Source organism: Sorex fumeus, unplaced genomic scaffold (assembly GCF_029834395.1).
Source record: "Sorex fumeus unplaced genomic scaffold, SorFum_2.1 ptg000009l, whole genome shotgun sequence".
Lineage (NCBI taxonomy): Eukaryota > Metazoa > Chordata > Mammalia > Eulipotyphla > Soricidae > Sorex > Sorex fumeus.
Genome location: NW_026606066.1, coordinates 35,094,440 through 35,108,174, shown reverse-complemented (window position 1 = coordinate 35,108,174; position 13,735 = coordinate 35,094,440).

Below are 13,735 nucleotides of genomic sequence, written 5' to 3'. Positions count from 1 at the left end.
AGAGTTGTCACAAATGCACCCTTGCGTTTGCTGCATGCAAATACTTACTATATCAAATATAAATATTAAATTGAGTAACCCAAAGAACAATCAAATTAAATCTTGCCTAAATATTCAGATGGGAGAGAGAATTACAAGCAAAGTGATACAGTAAATGCTATTTGAGTTAGGTTGATGTTCTGAAAACCAGGTCCATCTCCAACTTTGTTTTTCCTTTTTTGTTTCCTATTTGCAGTTAGTGGCGTCACTATCAATTTTCTAGAGCCATAACATTGAATGATACCTGTGATCCTTCTCTCTACTTGAAATTTCTCCACCAGCAGCCTCACATTCAGTCAGTCACCCATTCCTATCTATTGTAGTTTCTAAGTATCCTTCAAGTCTGTTCACATCTCCCCACTCCCTAGGATATCAGTAAGGTCCCCAACGCAACATCTCAGCCCTGCACCACTGTAGGGGATTTAACAGCTTCCTCTTTTTCACAGCTTGTTCCTCTCAATTTGCTTTCCACTCTTCGTGATAGTGACCTTCAAATGACAGACCCAATCTTGTAATCCCCTATAATCATGTAATCTCCCCTGGCTTCCTAGTGCTCTCAGGTAAAGACTAAAACATTTACATAGTCTACAATGCTTTTTATACTCTGAAGGGGCACTACTTCTCCAACTTTTACTTTTTTTGTTGGAGAAACAGGAACACCTCATGAAGCCTCACACCTCTAGCTCAGTGCCTGTGGGTGGCTCCCAGCGATACTTGGGGAACTATGCAGTCCTGGAGACTGAACTCAGACTTCCTACGTACAAATCAAATCGTACGCTCCAGCCTACTGAGCATTCCCTTCAGCCGCCCCGCTTCATTTTGAAACACTGTCCTACTAGCTGTTTTGCATTTGTCATAACAATTTTTCCCAATATCTGAAATATTCACCTTAGAGCCATCTGTGCTCAAAACACAGATGCAATCACTCCATTTCCCCATACCCTGAACCATCACCATTTCCATCCAGGTAACCTGTCCTCCAGGTCTCAATAAAATCATGATGAATGCAGAATGCTAGGAGACAATAGGACTCAGCTCGCTATGACTTTATAACATCCTCTATTTTCTTCATTTTAAGTCATCCTTACTTTCTTACCACCATTACTCATCTATTTTCCCCTGTTTAAATTTGAGCTCTGTGTTACAAGAAGGTCTTAACCCTCAGGTCTAGTCTTACAAGGATCTGTAAAGCCTTCTCTTACCGTCTCCTGAATTTACAACCTGTAGTTCTCCCTTGTATCTTTGATTCAGCTCCCTTCCTTGGTCTCTAACTCACATCCTCTAGTCTTGCCTCTGTGCTGCTTCTCTAACATTCCAAGTACAATTTTGTCTCAAGGTCATTCATTTAAATTCTCTGTACCTAGAGTTAACTTATTGCAGTTTCTTGTGAGGCTCTCTTTCTCTTCAGATTTATAATTCAAATGACAAGTTCCCAGTGGAAACTTCTCTGATCAATTCATCTCTTCTATTTCTCTCCCAAACCTTCCTGTCTCTCCCAACCTTATTTTTCTCCTTAACACTATCACTGTGTAATAGATTTTCATGGGTAACTACTGATCTTCAAAAAAATGTAAATGTACAATAGGTAGGGTATTTTGTTTCTTTGGCTCATTTTTTGTACTAGTTTTCCTCACTATACAAAAGTGAAATGTTCATATTTGGTAAGATTTTGTACAAGATATTTGGAAAATACTAGAAAACTGTTATTTAATAATTTATAGTTTCTCATCCGTAACTTGGTTTTTTTAAGTGTTCCTAAACCCTCAATTTGATCTACTAAATCATAACAAATAAAATTGTTCTTTTTGACCTAAGCATTGCCAGGTATGGAAAAAAAAGTTTTTCTTGGGGGTTGAAGCAATAGTACAAGTAGGATGCATACCTCGCATTCAGTGAACCTGAGCTCTATCCCTGGTGCCCCAGATGGTCTCCCAAGCCCACCGTGTTGATCCCTGAACACAGAGCCAAGAGTAATCCCTGAGCACTGCTAGTTCTGGCCCCCAAATAAAACAATAATAAAAAATATCTTTTGTAATGAGTGGAGAAGAAATCTATATTCTCATTGCATGGAGTAAAACCTCACAAAGAGAAAACAGTATAATTATTCACTCTAATATCACTCCAGAGAGACTACATTTTTATTCTTTTTGCTACTAAATAATATTAAGTTATGAGTTGGCAGAAATTTTATCTTCACCTGGAAATTCTTCCATTTTCCTCATTTCTTTTTTTATTTCTATCATTGGTATGTCTACAGGAGTGAGAGGTTAGAGAAGTCAGAAGTAGAAATAAATCTTCCCATGAAAATATAAAGCATAAATAAACTGGATTAAAAGAAAGAAAGAAAGAAAGAAAGAAAGAAAGAAAGAAAGAAAGAAAGGAACAGAAAAGAAACATATTAGAGTCTTTTAAATTTCAGATGTTTCCAAATAGTGGTTTACTGAAAACTAAGAACATTTGGTATGGGGCTGGAGTGATAACACAGCCAGTAGGGTGTTTGTCTTGCACACAGCCAATCAGGGTTCGATTCCCAGCATCCCCTATGGTCCCCTGAGCACTGCCAGGAGTAATTCCTGAGTGCATGAGCCAAGAGTAACCCCTGTGCATTGTCAGGTGTGACCCTCCCCCCCAAAATAAAGAACATTTAGTGTGAACCCAGAGCCACCAGTCTTGATAAAAATGTCCCCACCTGGGGCCAAAGCAATAGTACACAAAGTAGGATGTTTGCCTTGTATATGTCTGACATGGCTTCAATCCCAAGCACTACCTATGGTCCCTGAGCTCTGAGAGGAGTGATCCCTGAGCACTGCCTGGTTTGATCCCCTAAACAGAAACAAACAAAAAATGTTCCCACCTTACACTGGTGATAGGTGTAATGTTGGAACTATGTGCATGAGAAACTATTATTAGTCGTATTGTAAACCACAAAATCTCAATCAATATAATTTTTTTTAATGTCCCTGCCTAATTAGCTAACTGGATGATGGTTTCTTATTTTTTGTTACTGAATGAGACACTCAAGGAGATTCCTTCAAGATTGGGGCATATTATAAGTTGAAAGCCTTGAGCCTGCCTCATGATTCAGCTAGTTTGAAGAAGGTAGAAATGTGAGAGGCTTTGTTTTGATTTGCCTTCTGGACACACCCAGCCCGGGGCTTACTCCTGGTCCTCTGCTCAAGAGGTTACTCTTGGTGGTGTTCAGTGAACAATATTAAATGCTAGGGATTGAACTGGATCAGCTGAATGCACAGTGAACATCGTGCCCCTTGTACTATCTATTCAGCTCCAAAATGTGTGGATTTCAGAGGCAAATCAGGTATTCAATGAGATGAGGCCCAGCTTCCTGACACAGAAATAGCAAAGAAGAATCAGGTTAAGTACGTGTGGGTACAAGGTCCTTTTATTTTTTTGTTTTGTTTTGTTGCTTTTTTGGGGTCACACCCAGCGATGATCAGGAGTCACTCCTGGCTCTGCACTCAGGAATTACTCCTGGAGGTGCTTGGGGGACCATATGGGATGCCAGGGATCAAACCTGGGTCAGCCGCGTGCAAGGCAAATGCTCTACCCTCTGTGCCATTGCTCCAGCCCCTACAAGGTCCTTTTGAAAAAGTCAAACACTTAACAGTGATCAATAATTTCAGGGGAAACTATCTTAGTTAATCTAACAATATGGAAGGTTGAGTTTCCTTTAACTATTGATTAAGAGTGTTTGATCCAACTTCTATGTTTTGAGTTACGAGATGAGCTCATTATCCCTAATTTTAAGACATATTATACTGTAACTGAAATTAAACACGATTTCTATAAAAGGACACTGAAATATTGTTACACAGAAAATGGAGAATAATCATTTTTCATGTAAAAGAAACATGAATGTATGCATCTTAATATGCCAATATTTGAATTTTTGGTTAAAAATTAATTAGAGCCAAAAAGAAATCTAATGATGTATTTGAATGATACAGATTTCTTAGGAAAACTCACCCTTATTTTAAAAAAACTAGACAGAGAAGCAGAGGAACAGTGCATGGGTTAAGGTGTATACCTTAAACACAACTGCCCTCTAGTGAGCTTCTTGGTACAATCTGGTCACTCCAGCACTGTAGGTACAGCCCCAGAGGTCCTCCCACCCAAGCAGGATAGGGGAGACAGATTATTCGTGAAATCATAGGACCAGAGAAACATCTCATCAACGGGCCTTCACATTGAACCACCAGTCCAGTGGGCAAAGAATTATGGTGTGGGACCCACAGGCCTACTACTCACTACCTGAGAGATGAACAATCCACCCCACCCCCACCCCAACTAAAATTTTTGAACAAATAAAAATAAGACACCCTGACTTCTTTCCACACTGTAAGTATAAATGTGCATACAATGTTAGTTGACTTTAAAAAAACATGTCCCACTGAATACTGCTCTCTGGTCAAATGTGTTGAAAATTTCTGGATTTAACGAAGTTCAGAAGGTTTTCTTTCTGTTGTTTTTTTGTTTGTTTTGTTTTGTTTTGTTTTAGGTTTTCTTTCTGTTAGAAGAGAGATTCTACTCGAGATGGTAGTAGAATCCTGCTGATAATACCAATGATGCAAGAACCTGAGGCCATTTCTCATGGTTGTATTGCAGTGAGCAGCCTGGAAGTAGGCAACCTCCAGTAATAGGAGAGTCTGTCTGGGATATACGTGGGCTTATTGGAAAAGAGGTGGATTCCCCAAGCTCAGAAACGAGTTCTTATATGTCAGAAATCTTGTTTTCCCAATTGTATCTCCTGCTTACGCTGCCCATAACTCCGTCATATGAATTGTTCCTCTAGTAAAATGCACTTAGTGAATATAAAAGCAAACATGTTATCTGCTGACATGGCACATGAATATATTAATACAATTAGCATAGATTAATACCTCAAGATAGAGAAGATTCAGTGTAAGACTCTGATACAGTGAAGAAGGTAGGTTGTAGGTTCAGAAATATCCTGGGAGTAAGTTGTCTGATAGAAAAACTGAAGCAAATACGTAGTCAACGGTGTTTTCTTTTCCCTTCCGATTTCCTTCTCAAATACTTTTGCCCAGTATTCTGTTTTAAATGATGCTTATCTTGACCATTTCCGCCCGTCCATTTCTTAAGTCCACTTTTTGAACTGGAATGCATATGTGACACATTATTTTGGAAAGCAAGAGATGACCTGGTAAACTATCCAGCAGCTATTTTTAAAAGAAATTTATTAAAAATTGCATGTCCTTCTCTCCCGGAAGAGAGCATAACATGATGCTCACCATAACCATGCGATCGGGCCCCATGCCAGACTGTTTCACACAGGGTGACCCAGAAAGGGGCGGGTGAGACCCCTCCCTGCCCCAAGGGACCCAGCCCCAGCAGCCGAAAACCTCCAGAACTCGTCTGCTGCCATGCTCACGGCCACTTTCCACATGCTCAGGTGAGCCTCACCCACGAGTGAACCTATTAATGGACCACGCTGCTGCATTGATAGTTGTGCAACACTTCATATCACACAACCTACCCATGTTCCAAGAGCATCACACCACATTTGATGGAGTTCAAAGTAGAAGGCAACCAATCTTAGAGGTAAATATTTTTATTTGCATACATATATGAGCTGGAACGATAGCACAGTGGGTAGGGTATTTGCCTTGCAAAAAACCAACCTGGCTGACCCGGGTTCGATTCCTCCGTCCCTCTCGGAGAGCCTGACAAGCTACTGAGAGCATCCCACCCACACAGCAGAGCCTGGCAAGCTCCCCATGGTGTATTTGATATGCCAAAAACAGTAAAAACAAGTCTCAAAAATTGAATAAATTAATAAATTTTTTTTAAAAGTCTCACAATGGAGATGTTACAGTGCCTGCTTGAGCAAATCAATGAACAATGGGAGGACAGTGCTACAGTGCTACAGTATATATATATGTGTATATATATATATATATATATATATATATATACAGTGCTACAGTATACATATATATATATACACACAAGGCTCAATTTCTAACAACATGTTAGTGATCTATTATAGAAGGGCTTAATGGTCCCTGGTTGGAATACAACAATCCTCACCCTCTTTCTTTTAAGGATATTTTGTTGTAACATTTCCAGTGGTTTTTCATAACAATCAATACAAAATGTATTATTTCGGTTCTGCTTTGAGCCAAGGATAGGGGTTTGAGATGGAAACACCTGAAATATGGGGGTGGGAAGGTGTAATGGTGGTGGGATTGGGTATTGTGAAATACTTCATAAAAAAACATTTTTAAAAGGAAATTTTTTGGCGCATATGTTGCCTGAATCCTTGTTCTGCTTTTGCCCACATGGCCGAGCACGTGTCGCCCGCATCTCCACTCTTGAAATGTGTACTTTCATGCTTTCGTGTCTAATTCTGGGATGTGTCTAGGGGTTCTCTCTCTCTCACTCTCTCTCTCTCTCTCCGTTCTTGCAGAAGCCTGCATTCTCTCTTGAGTATGTTAACTCTCTCTCTCTCCCCCCAAAAGCCCTCCAAATAAAATCAATTTACTTCAAAAACAAAAAAAAGAAATATTTTTACTCCCATGATATTCTCCCTTTATAATGAGGATGGAGCCATCTTGGGTGGGGTTTAAATAAAATAAGCAGGAATCTGGCTGTCAGTTTCACATATTCAGACTAAGTCTGTGCCATCCTTCCTGGTCCAGAGATTTTTTGTTATTGTTGTTTTGGGATCTGATCCTGGGGCTTACTCCTTACTTGACGATGCTCAAGTATATTCAGGGGATCATATGGGTCCCAGGAATTAAATCCTGGTCAGCTGTATGTAAGACAATGCTTCACCTGCCGTACTAACTCCCTGGTCCAAAGATCCAAAAATTTTTGTATATCTTTGTCTTGCCTATTGTTGTGCTTCAGGTTAATTTTTTCAATCAGGAAACGAGAAGGATTGCAATGGGCACGGTTCTATCATTCTTTTAATGATGACAACTTCTGCTTGCAAACAATGCATTTCTAATCTTCAGTCACAACTTTCTAAAAGCTGTTTGTCACAGTTATTTAGCTTGTACGTGATTCTGCTATGGTATCATCATCATTTGGAAAAATTATTCAGAGAGAATGAACAAAGATTTTTTGCTGTTTGAAAAAAATTAGGGGTAAGAAAGGAAGGTGTGTGTATTTGGGATGCATTGTATTACAAGGAGCTGTGATTTTTACACTAAAAAAGAGTTTCTTCAAGGTGTTTATACTGTGTTACACATGCACTAGAGTTAAGACCAGTGCCATGTCATCCCATTATGGCATTTCAAACATCATCATGCCAGGTGATGTTTGTTTTACATATTGGATGAAATACGTAAAATGTTCCAGAATAGCCAGTCAATATTTTTTTGTGATCACTTGATCACTTGACATCCCGTTACTCATTGATTTGCTCGAGTGGGCGCCAGTAACGCCTCCATTCATCCCTGTTGCGTGCTAGTGAAGCCCAATGGCGTCTCCTTGCTCCAGGGACACGAAGAGCCTCAAACCTATCCTTCAGAGTCTTGACAAAGAAGTCTGGCCATCTTTTAGGTGGGCAGCCAAGAGATCTTTTGACATCTTGTGGAGTCCAGTCGGCAATGACTTTAGTCCAACGATTGTCTCCAAATCTCATTACATGTCTGGCCCCTCTGATTTTTGACACCTTGGCAAATGAGACAGCGTCCCTGATTCATGACCATTGACAGAGGTCAGAACACTGGATTATTTCTCTCACTTGCGTGAAGTGTGACACTCCAAGCATAGCTCTTAGATTCCTCTTCGGGAGACCCGAATAGCATTCTCATCCTGTTTTCGTAGGGCCCAAGTTTCTGAGGTGTACGTTAATGCAGGAGGAATGGTGGAATCAAAGAGATATGCTGGGAACCAGAGGTTCCTCGTCCTCTTCGCTATTTCTTCCACACTCTTGAAGGCATTCCAAGCCACTCTCTTCCTCCTGCGCAACTCAGGTGCCAGGTCATTCAGCATGTTGACTTCTCGACCTACGTACACATAACTGTTGCATTTGGAGATATTTGTTCTGTTGAGAGTGAATGGAACTTCAGGAACAAGTCCGTTTCTCATAAACATTATCTTTGTGAGATTCAGCTGTAGTCTGATCTTTCCATACTCATGGTCAAAGTTGGCCAGCATTTGTGCCACTTGGCTAATGTTTGGTGTTATTAGAATGATGTCATCAGCGAAGCAAAGCTAGTGTAGTTGTCGACCATCTATCTTCACTCCCGTTCCTTCTCATTCCAGTCGTCACATGACGTTCTAGATGGTGGCACTGGAGAGTTTGGATGAAATGGTATCATCCTGCCAAATCTTTCTTTTGACATGGATGTCATTTCCTTGTATAATGGTGAGATCCTGGTAGTTAATTCGCAATACAGCTCACGGAGGATCCTGATGTATTGAGTTTGAATGCCCTATTTGTCTAGGGCTTCGATGACTGCTTAAGTCTCAACAGAATCAAAGGCCTTCTTTAAATCAATGAACGTTAGACAGAGGGGCATCTTGAACTCCTGAGAAACCTCAATGAGCTTGGTTATCGTGTGGATATGTTCGATGGTGCTGAATCCTTTTCGGAACTTGGCTTGCTTGCATCGTTGTCCTTCATCTAGTGTTCTGCCAATCCTCTTCAGAAATACTCGAGTAAACAGCTTGTAGACAACAGACAACAGGCAGATGGGACGATAGTTGCCAATGTCATGGATGTCTCCCTTCTTGTACAGTAGAACAGTCCTGCTGGTTTTCCACTGGGACGGAACCTTGCATTCAGACAGGTAGCATGTGAAGAGCTGAGCCAGTGTATTGATGAGTACTGACAGAAGGTTATTCAGGTGTTTGGGTCTGACCTTGTCTTGGTCGGGTGCTGTTTACTTCTTTACCAACGAAATGGCGTGTCGGATTTCGGAAGGGAGAACATTGGGAATGACATATCCATCCATTTTTTGTTATGATGACTGGAGCGATAGCACAGCGGGTAAGGCGTTTGCCTTGCAGGCGGCCAATATGGCCCACCCGAGTTCGATTCCTCCGTCCCTCTCGGAGAGCCCGGCAAGCTACCGAGAGTATCTCGCCTGCACGGCAGAGCCTGGCAAGCTCCCCATGACGTACTCAATATGCCAAACACAGTATCAACAAGTCTCATGATGGAGATGTTACTGGGCCGCTCGAGCAAATCGATGAATAACAGGAGAACCGTGACCGTGAAACTGATAAAAGAAAATATATTCTCTTTGGAACAAAGATATTACACAGCAACCAATTTTCAATTCTAGCATCATGGTCAATCATTTAAATTCATAGAAAGCCTCTGAAAAGTCAGCAGGAAAGTTTGAGCTTGACTCTAGACATCATACAAAGTTCTAAATCATTTTAACCTGATAAATTCTAAATCACCAGAGTATATGAACCCCCTTTTGACACAGTCCCTTGCTAAATTCCTGTATGATGAAAGCATAAACTCAATGAGAAATAAATATTACTTTATATGGACTCTGATTATGAAAAAAAAATTCACAAATCATCTGTTAAAAATAAGACTACCTGCTAGATATTCTTATCTGTGATAATCAATGTGCCACGTATTCAGCTACACATAACTTTCAGTGAAGTATATTAGTCCTCTCAGAGATTTAACAGTACCTTTTTGGCATATAAAACCAGATAAAACATTTAAGATAATCAATGCATTGGCATAAAAACTAAGATAAATCCCCCACTGACAATTTATCACCAAAATATTCAAAATACAAATACTTTCATATTCTACTTTCCAAACTCCCTAGAGAACTTTGAGTTAAAAATCTTTCTTCTACTGAAATAAATTTTTAAAAATTATATGTGGAGGGTTTTTTGTTGTCATTAGTATTTATTTAACATTTTTGAAAGTATTTATTTTTTGAATAAATAAAATGCAGTTTTAATTTACTTAGTTTTAAAAATTAGTAGTAAGGACTGGAGAGATAGTACATGGGGTAAGACTGAACAGTGCCACCAACATCATCTGACACAGCCCACATCATCAGTGTGGCCTAAATAATCCCCCACAAGGCAGGTCCCAAGAAGTACCAAGTCCTTGCTTTTAACTGCAGTCCAGTTTACCAAAAATTCATGAAGGTTTGTACCTGCCTTTTATCCCCAGCCCAAATAAAACTTCTACTGAAGTTGCGTTTCCTTTGTATGGTGTTTCTTTCTTTTTTTTTTTTTTTTGATTGGGTTAATTTTTCTTGTTTAACAAACGTATCTTGTTGCTGCCCAAGAGTATTAGAATGCTCTAACTCATTGCAGAACCTTGTTTAATTCAAAAAACTCTCTTAGGTTCTGTCTCCTCTCCTGTTTCAATGCTTACCTTTTTTCTTCTACTCATGCTTGTATCCCCCGACCTTCCTGGCTTCATCATGTTCTGTCTTAGATGCTACTGATTCCCAGTCACTCTCTCTTGAGACTTAATCATTATAGCACACACTGCAAGGAGCTGTCTGCCATTGTTGGTTCACTTTCCTACAGGCATGGGAGCAGCCCTCAGCAGTGACAAAGATTGGTGTGTGTACCTTTAAACATCTTACTTATATCTCAATTATGCCTCAATAAAACCTGTAAGGGGGCAAGGAACTTGGATTATGTGGTCCTCAGTTTACACACAGATGGAAGAATTCTGAAATCAGCATTCATCAGTTGCTCCATGGATTCTCTAGCAGCATTGAATTCTAGTTATCCACAATAGTAATTGTCTGAATTTCTTGTTATCACAGACTCTAATTATTTCTTTCACTTTTCTTTATCAGAGCTTCATTTTCTTACCTGAGTTGCTTGGGATAATACCCCAAACAATGGTCTGTTGTTTGTTTTTTTTCCCCCCTCAGGCCTGCTCTCAGAGACAGGGAACCCAAATGTGATATTGCCACTGAATTATCTTCTTTGCTGACAAATTTTAATTCTATATTCAAGTCCAGTTGAGCTCAATGTCCAAACTGGAGCTCTACATATTTTGAGCCTGAGAACTACGGTTTATTTACCTGAAAGGTATTATTTAATTTACAATATGCTTTACATTAATCATACTTTTATCTCCCTTGAAAGGTTTGATCTATTATACTAACATACTAATGATTACTAAATTTGTATCTCCAGGCCAGAGTTTACTCACTCTTTCAATTTTTGAACACGTGTACACTACTTGTCACTTGGATATACCCAAGTTCACCAGAGTTAACATAATCTTTAGTCCAAAAAATTTCCTTTCAAACCTTGTTCTGCCTCTAGGTTTCTTTGTGCCATTCACACAATTCCTTAAGGAGGTAGTAAATATCCTTCACAGCTTTCATTCAACTCAATAACAAGCAGACATATTTTCGACTAGAAATAGTAGTGAAGTCAATCCATGCAATCTTCACAAGAGTTGCTTTAATGATATTGCTTTGTTTTATTTATTAACAAGGGCTGGAGCAATAGCACTGTGGGTAGGGCATTTGCCTCGCAGGCTGCCAACATGGCCCACCCGAGTTCGATTCCTCCGCCCCTCTCAGAGAGCCCGGCAAGCTACCCAGAGTATCTCACCTGCATGGCAAAGCCTGGCAAGCTACCCACGACGTATTCGATATGCCAAACACAATAACAACAAGTCTCACGAAGGAGATGTTACTGGGCCCGCTCGAGCAAATCAATGAACAACGGGAGGACCGTGACAGAATTGAGGTGGCTGTGGTATTGATTAACTAGTTTATGAATGCCCAGAAGTATTTCCACAACTCACTTGGTGTTCCTTAGTGGGATCCAGCCATAAACATCCAAATTGTTTCCTTTATTTTTTTTCAAAGGGAAATAGAAAAGAACGGCAGCAGCATGAGGTCCTTTCACCAGGGAACAAATTTTTCTCTGAAGAAACTTCCAGCAGCACCTGGGAACAAAGTTTCCCCTGAAGGATCTTCCAGCAGACTTCCTGCTCACCTATCAGAAAAGGACAGAAATCCAGAGAAACTGGAGACAAGATTGCAATGTCTGGTTTATCAACACTGCAATGAAGATCAATTGATTCAAGATAAACACATTATCAACAACAACAATAAAAATTGCATTCCCTTAGTATAAATACATTTTATTTATTTATTTATTTTTTGCTTTTTGGGTCACACCTGGCAATGCTCAGGGGTTACTCCTGGCTCATGCACTCAGGAATTACTCCTGGCGGTGCTCAGGGGACCATATGGGATTCTGGGAATCGAACCTGGGTCGGCCATGTTGGCTGCGTGCAAGGCAAACGCCCTACCCGCTGTGCTATTGCTCCAGCCCCAGTATAAATAAATTTAAAAAGATATTAATAACTTGTATCTTCTGCAATAAACTCCATTCACCTTCCAGTCAAATTTTAGGTGGGACCTGGGCTTGCAGCCAATTGGGGAGATCATATATATGCGTATGAGACATTGGGTTCAGAGCCCAACAGTACCTGGGCCCCAAAAAGTGCTGGGTACGGACCTTGAACACCAGTCTCACAACCAAAACCCTACTGCCACATTTTGATGTGGCTTACTCTATTGCTCAGAGATATTGCTCATATCTCTAAAACTATTATTATTGTGTTCAGGACTACAGCAGCAGACTGTATCATAGTATCTCTCCTTTAAGTCACTACTACTTTCCTTTAACTTCTTAAAATGTATCCAACATGATCTCTCATGAGGTAAATACTAACTTAGTATTTCTTGACTTAAGCCACATCTCTAGCAAAGATCAAGCTATCTCTCTTCTCTGCTCATTTTCAAGCTGCTCAGCACCTGCTTCACTAAACAACCTTTCCACTCACCCAACATTAACCAAAGCCTGCTCATCCTTTGAAGACTGTATTGTCTCACTCTTCCCATCACATCCTTCCTTCACAGGCTGAGATAGGTGTACCTTTATAGTGTCAAATAGTATTTGTATTGTAATCAATTGTTTTGTATATTAGTGCATTGTACAATTAATATCTTTTTATGTGATTGTGATCACCACTAAATAATTATTTTAAAAGCAAAACATATGTTCTGTTCTCATCTGGGTCCTCATAATCAAACACAATACATGGCACATAAAAGTTCATGTTATGCATATTAAATGAAGATATTTATAAGGAGCATTCATATATGTTATTAATTGTAAAAGTTAAGTAGTAATTAACACACAATGAAAGAATTAAGCATATGATAAAGAAATCATATGCTTTTATTAAGGATTTTAAGGGTTCTTTTATCATATGCTAAGAAATAGCATATGATAAAATCCTATTGGAAGGATTTTAAAGTCTGCCTTCAGGGCTGAAGAAGTAAATAGTAAATGGGAAAGGCTTCACATAACCAAGCTAGGTTCTATCCCCAGAACCCCATATGGTCTCTTGAACCTGACCAGGAGTGATCCCTGAGCTCAGAGTCAGGAGTAAGCCCTAAGCACTGTTGGATGTGACCCAAAGACAAACAAAAAACATTCTTCCAAGGGTGGGGCATGTGGATCAACATAATTACACTGACCCTTTGCATTTGCAAGGCTGAGTTTGGTTCCCAGAACCACAGGCAAAAATATACTTTCAATTTTAATTAATGCGCAAAGTAATACCTGACACTTAGATGAAAGTTACACACATTTTAAAATAAGCAAATAAGACAATTTTGATCTAGCGTTGAGGTCAGTAGTTCTAAGAAATATAAGAAAATTGACA